Here is a 7,500-nt window from a genome sequence, read left to right on the forward strand (position 1 = left end):
CTGAAGTCACTAAATGGTAACCATTTAAGTTTCAGTCTTCCTGCCTTTCATAAAAACAGCTGATCCGGCATAGTGGTATGTTGATCTGACTGTTTTGCACAGGGCCCTGGGTTCAAGACTTGGCAGTGAAATGGAAGGTGGTAACACAGCATTTTATATTAGCAACTTTCCCAGATTATACAAGCAATTTTTAAAATGTGTCCTTGGTTTTTGGGCTTTTGTCCCCCCCTCAATAAACTTTGTCTTTTTCCAGATTTCTTGTGCTGCAAAGTTGAGAGATACAGCTGAGTGTCGAGTAGATTTTACAAGGAGCTGAGAGCTGCAGGAGAAGGCACGTTTAGTTCTGCTTATGCTAACTCTGTTTGCATTGTTAATAGCACAACAGGTTTGCTTTTGATGCAGAAGGCTGTGGGTTCTACTCCCACAGGGGGTGGATGCTGCTGTACTGAGAATGTCCTGTTTGGCGAGGATACAGCCACTTTATTTGTAGATGAAACAATAAAATATAAAGTTGTTTGCTAGCAGCAACCTCTTCATTAGTTACAGATCTGTTTAATGTGAAATTTTATAGATGACTTTTACTTCTGCAGAGATTGTGCATATTTACTGATACTGGATTGTAGAAGTTTGAGTATATTTTTATGATGGAAATGTTCTCAATTGGGCAGTTTTGTCATTATTGGTGCATGCATTTTATTTCATTGTTTACTGGAAAAATGTTCAAAACAATAAATTTAAAACAGCCTCTAGCAACTGTACTATATTAAACAAGGATTATAATTTAATACAATCAGGAAGGTGCATCACACAACACATGCATGTCATGTGTGCAAGGGGCCTATCATTTGAAAACAGCCCAAAGTTAATCTTTATATTAGCCAAATGTACTATTTTTTAATGTGGATTTCAATGCTGTATCAATGAATGTGAGTTTCAAGAGCAGAGAAGTTTTAATGCTAAGTCTATTTTCATTGTGAGACTGCATTGCATTGTTTAGCAGATGTCTTAGGGTTTGTGTTGTAAAATGCAAAATAAAACTTTCAAATGAAATCCAAATCATCGTAGAAGTAAAGCAGTATGCACATTACAGTGCTTATGGTAAATGGAGTGAAATAGCCAAGTAATGGGACATTGGAATGGCTGCAGGAGGAGGCTCCATTCGACCATGATTTTGTGAGGGGGAAGGGTGGCAAACTTAAAGACAGCCCTGGCTGAACTATACCTCTCAACTGTCCAGACTTTTACAGATTGAATAGATTTTTGCTTATTTTTGGTTTGTTCCTCATAAAATTTGTGGTTTTCTGGCAAATAATTTAGGAATTAAGTCACTAAATAATGACAGACATTGAGTTTCAGACTTCATAACCTTCAGAAAAATGCATGCTAAAGCAAGACCAGTTATTTTATCAACTAAGTCTATACAAGAGTAATATTTAGTACTGTTTGTATGTTCCCCCAATATATTTGGCCTTGCCCAGATTTCCTGTGTTAACAGGTTGAGAGGTATGTGCAAATAAATTGTTTTATAGAATTAGGCATATCCAAACCTCTCAACTGTCCCCGATTTTGGCTCAAAATGTTGCTCTCCCTCTAATAATCCCTCCACAAAATGGCAATTTTGGAAGAAAGGTGGAGGGTTTACAATTAATAAATAACTGTAATAATCAGAGTTATAGATTACTTTTATTTCAGAAATGCATGTAGATTCATTTATTGTGTCAGCTGCTCAAGTTAACAGCACTAATATTTAAAAGTGTCCTTTCTTTGACAGGTTCCCAGCTGTATTGTGTGGCTACTATATTATTTTTGCATCACATTTTTGGTCCACTTTTCATAAAATTGTGGTTTTCTGGCAATTATAGGCAGATCATTAAAGATTGAAGTTAGAAAATAATGACAGACATTTGAGTTTCAGATTTCATACCCTTCAGAGAATTCATACTAATGCAAGACCTACTATTCTATTAGAAAGTTTATAAAATAAATATTTAAATATTGTCCTTATTTCTGGGCCTTTGTCCCACTTCTATATATGGTGTTGCCAAGATTTCTTTCTCTGAGGTTGAGAGGTATGACAAATGTGGCAGGGTCATCATAGTCAGCCAGAGACATTTCAAATTGTGACATACTTATTGCACCCCACTCCCCCATGTAGTGACTCTGGATGTATCCAAGCAAGGCAAGGAGCAGTTATGCAGTGTAAGTGTGCAGAGTATCCCACCATCCAAGGTAGACACAAGTACTACAGTGGCTTTACATATGTCTTTGCTTGATTTTGTAGAATGTTCTGGTTTTCTGTCATATTTTATACTGTTGAGTTATGCTTCTTATTATTCAGAAAGTGCCCATTGCTCTGTGTTTAAGTAGCAATGCTTTCATGACCATCAGGTAAGCTTGTCTGAGATTGTAAGATGCAAGTAAGTTTTAATAAGCATACTGTTAAAGAATTACCAACATGGAAAGCCTTTTTGTTGTTGCCATGCAGAGAATCCTTACATAACTAGATAACTTATAAGCCTTGGGTATTGAAATGCATATGACAGTATTTGTAATAAAGGACAGGATTACATTATTTTAAGAAGCTCATTACATTTGTTGGAGACTTGCAGTCATCTTTGCAGGCTTTACTTGTAAACCAAACAGAATACCAATCTATCATGTGTGGTCCATAACCTGTGCAGTAATCCTTTGAGCAATGTATCTTGAGCTTGTTTTTCTTTGCTGTTCATTTTTTACTTTGATCATGTTTTCCCCATGAAACAAGTAGATAGTTTTTGCCAGGCAGCAGGCCTTTTTTGGATAAGAAACATTTTTACAGGTGGGGATATCACAGAGATTACTACTTTCAGCATGTTACTTGGTACTTTTATAAAGCTGAATATAAATTATAATTATAACTCCAGTGCAAGGAGAAGTGGTTTGAGTTGAGTGCTGCTTGTTTTTTTATACTTGACTTTGACTGGCATTCCAGTAATGTATTTAAAAAGTAATTTATTTTATGGCTTATAACCTTTTTGTTTCCATCTAGATATTAAGTAAGCTGTCATGCAGCCAATGCATTGAAATATTTTTTTTCTTCTATACTTTATTTTGTCTTGATTGGACTCTCATAATGATGGTTTGGCACCCAGGGCAGCGTATTTAATTAAAGTTCCAGTTTTTGTGGTTTTGAGCATAACTCCTCCCCTTTCTGGTTGGCTGCACCCCTTCCCATTAGCTCCACCCATTCAGCTGTCTTCTGCAGCCCCCTTTTAATTTAAAGTCACCAGCCGCCACTGGTGTTTGTAGAGGGCATTAGCCTCTCTTCTCATTCTGATTTCCTATAAATGCACATATATTCTGACCCTCAGTCTCTGCTCTGTTTTTCCGATGTAAAAACAGGGGCAGAACAAACATAGTGCACATTTTACCACCTTTGTTGTACAACAATTGAGTCTGTTTCTTATAGTGACCGCCTGGTTGTTCAATGCAATTTCATGGCACATCATAATATTGGGGCAGTAGGAGCAAAACCACACTCATTCATCACCATAAATTCAAAGTTTTGATTATGTTGGGGTTTGGACCAACTGTGTTCTAATACTGTTTTCAAATTCCTGCTATTTTTGAATACCACTTGTGGACCCGACCCCACAATCACAAATAGTATTCTCTTGTAGGAGAAGACACCAGTTCTTTTCCTGAAATTGATTTCATGGAGAATAGGTTGTAATAAAATAATTCCTGAAGGTCTCTATGTTTGTGTTCATGCTCTCAGCCATAGGTAGCATTGATGTAGTATCCCCACCATCTAGGACTTCATCACTTCTGTTGTTGGTCACACAAGGGCCTCCCAAAATCAGCACAAAATGATGAAACTCACATTTATTGACCACTTCTAGCATCAAGTTATCTACAAATTTTGTAGGATAGCCACATTTTAAAAACATGTTTTTCAGCAATATACACTCATCCCAAAAGGAAGTATCTTCCATGCTCATTCGGGTTGCCCTCCAAAATGGCCCTTGACCACTGCTCTTTTCAGTGTTATACAATGCAAACTGTCAAAATGCAGAAAACTGTTAGAATATGTGGGTTTCCTATAAATTTTGGAGGTGAATCATCTGTTTTTGCTGTCCTTGGCCAACCATGTATCCAGGTAAGCTATGTTCACATCATTACTGTCATGGGTGAATGCAAGAAACTCTGCTGTTTGATTAATATATGACAAAAAATGGGCGATGTGAGCTTCACCATCCTAAAGGATGAAAATATCATCCAAAAAGCATGTGTATAATCTACATGATGCAAAATAGATTAGTTAAAAAAACATTTTCTCGAATTATATCATGTTAATGTTGGCATAAAGACCCCCACACACTGCACCCAAGGATACCCCTGCTTGTTGTAAGAACAAGTCACCTCCAAATTTAACAAAATTATTTTTCAGTACAATCTCCATTAAATTGACATAAAAATTAATTTGGACTTTGGAATATTCTTCTCCATCAAAAATTCAGAAAACCATTCCATTCCTAAGTTATGGGGAATGACTGAATACAAGTCCTTGACATCCACAGTGATAAAGGTGTATGTGTCTTTGAAGGGAAGATCATTTTTTTTGCAAAAATTCTCATGAATCATGGCAAATATGTGGCTCCTGGGTAATACACGTTTTTAATCTAGTGTCCAAAAATTTGACCAAGGGACAGGTGATAGAGCCACAGACATCAACAATTGGTCGCACTGGTGGTCATTCTTTTTTTTTTATTTATTTTACGCAAACCAAACATGTGGGGATCTTAGGACACATCACATTTAGATAGTTATAATCAATCAAAATGTGTTGGTCAATTAACAAGTTATTTAGTTTTCCCTTTATCCTGTGTATACAACACTGCACTCATTGACAGAAACCTCCTCTAGGTGTCAGATGCAAAAATGGACGTCTTTTTCATTTTGCAGTCACACTCACTCATCACAACCAACCCACCCCATTTATCAGGTTGCACGGTCCTGATTTCTTTGTTGCTTTGTAAAGCATTTAATCTCACTATTTCTTCTCTAGAAAGATTGTATTTAAAAGTAGGTTTTCTTACCTTTCAGTCCAAACTTGCCAAGTTACAAATATCCAACTCACAATTTTTTTCAAAACAGTTAATCACAGGGTGAATCAGGGAATTATAAGTGCTGGATATCCTTAATGGTTGCATGACGGATCCCACAGTTTGAAACATCATCAAGAAATTAAATGTTCTGGAATATTCCTTAAGATCCTTGAGTGTGTTTGCATCATCCATATGCCTATTAGGTACAAAATTTTGACCTTGAGCAAATATATCCCCATGATAAGCAACAATGTTAACAGATGAAAAATTGTAGAAAGTGAAATCACCAGTATAATTCGTCATGGTGGTGCATGGGGGTAGAATACATTAGTAACACCAGGGACTGGACTTAATTCCCATTCTGTCTCCTAGCTCCTAGTCTCCAATTTTGTTGTGTTGTATAACTTGGATCATTGGATAAGGAGTCAGAAATTTATCCTTGGTCTGGCACCTATGTCACTGATAGACAAAGGCAGCCTGTAAATGTGTGACCACCAGTGCCCAAGCCCACATATACCCTTTAAAATAACCCTAGAGTGTCAAACTTGTCAGATACATTTGAGAAGCTTGGTTAGGCTTAAAAAGGCTTCCTGGAGTCATTAGCTTTGTAATCACCTATAAATGAACTGGTTTTATGGTCTTGGTCACAAACTCAAGGCTAAACACAGCAAATATGAACAACTGTATACAGCCTGTCAATCAGCAGGAAAATAGATACCTGGAGAAAACTCTACACACTGCAAGGTGAGTATAGCAATGCTACAAAGTGTAGCTAATGTCATTCAGGTTTGAACCCTAGAAAAGCATGCTCCGAAGATGAACCATTAACCACTGAGCCACTGTGCTGCACTATGAATAAGTAGGTACCCAAGGTAAACACTAACAACCCCTTTGGTTTTAAAGATAATATAAAGCAAGGGAACAATGCAAACACTGTCAGTTCCATAACCATGAATAAGAAGGAAAGACTAGAAAAGGCATGTAGAAATTATCTGGGGTTTGGAAAAATATCGAAGTGCAGTGCCTGTAGATAATGTAGGTTCGTTAATGAAAAATGTAGTATTACTGCCCCTGCTTCCCCTAAGTTTTGGCCTGTAAGAGTAACTTTGATGGTTATAATAAGGGTGTGGTTTGTCTTGTGGGTTCTTTGTCTTTTGACTGCTTTTATATAGGAAAAACTGAGAGGCAACTTAGATATGAGAGTCTATGATTGCATGTATAGTATTAAGGTAAAGGATGTTATGAAAGCTTGAGTGAATATACTTTTGTTTGTAAGAATTTTAAAGAGGTTCATTCATTTATTTATTTGTGTTTTGTGATAGAGAAAGTACCCACCCCACTTTGATGGGGGAGATGGGAAACAAAAATAGTATATAGAGAATTATATTGGTAAATAATGCTAAATTCTATTGTTAGACTTCTAGTAATGCAGTGAAATGGTAAATGTTGAAAGTCTTTAATACAATATGTGTAGTTATTTCCATTTATTTATTTAGCATATTGTCAGCACTGATATTTAATTAATTTTAGGTACTGTTTTTACTATTTTACCTCAGGATTTTATGTGATATTTTAGATATTTATAAAGAACTGTGGATAATGTGTGCTTGTTTTGATGAACTCTATTCAGTTTAAGACCACAGTGCTTAACTTCCTGTCATACACTGTCCTAGAATTGAGAGTGGTTGGTGTTGTTCTTTTACTTGTGGTTATTTGTCACACTGTCCTTTTGGCTAGGAATAGACTGGAATTCTTGATCACATATGGCTGGAATGTGAGGAAAAGAAGGTAAAATGGCTCAGCATCAGTTTCTCTCACTTTAAAGGAAACAGTGCTTTTCCCATTGTGCACTTGAATCTCAGCAGATGCTAAGGGTCAGCAGGTACCTCTCATTTCATATGCACATGACAGGGTATAAGCAGACTCACATACTGCCAGCTCAGTTGCAGCTATCTCTTAAGCAACAGGCAGACCAGAGCCTAAGGAAGAAATACATCCCTGCCATTCATTTACAGAACTACCTATACATGACATTCATATACAGGACTGCATTTCTTTGCTATCACATACAGGACCACTTATCCCTGCCACTCATATACAGGAACACATATCCCTGCCATTCATATGCAGGACCACCTATACCTGCCATTCATATGCAGGACCACATATCCTTGTTGCCATATACAGGACCACATATCCTTGCCATCATATACAGGGGCAGATATCCATGACATTCATATACAGAACCACATCTCCTTGCTATCATATACAGGACCACTTATCCCTGCCATTCATATACAGGACCACCTATCCATGACATTCATATACAGGACCACTTATCCCTGCCATTCATATATAGGACCACATTTCCTTGCCATCATATACAGGACCACATATCCTTGCCATTGTATAA

At 36.9% G+C, this 7,500-nt stretch overlaps 1 protein-coding gene across 1 annotated transcript in view; it reads right to left on the reverse strand.

Annotated features, from left to right (window-relative positions):
- The window catches only part of LOC122801191 (multiple epidermal growth factor-like domains protein 6), a gene marked incomplete at its 5' end in the record, with an annotated part of 1,094,182 nt that overhangs the window by 463,064 nt on the left and 623,618 nt on the right, over positions 1 to 7,500 (reverse strand). The window lies entirely within an intron of this gene.

Source organism: Protopterus annectens, chromosome 4.part1, assembly GCF_019279795.1.
Source record: "Protopterus annectens isolate FY-2018-M chromosome 4.part1, PAN1.0, whole genome shotgun sequence".
In the NCBI taxonomy this organism is placed as follows: Eukaryota; Metazoa; Chordata; order Ceratodontiformes; family Protopteridae; genus Protopterus; species Protopterus annectens.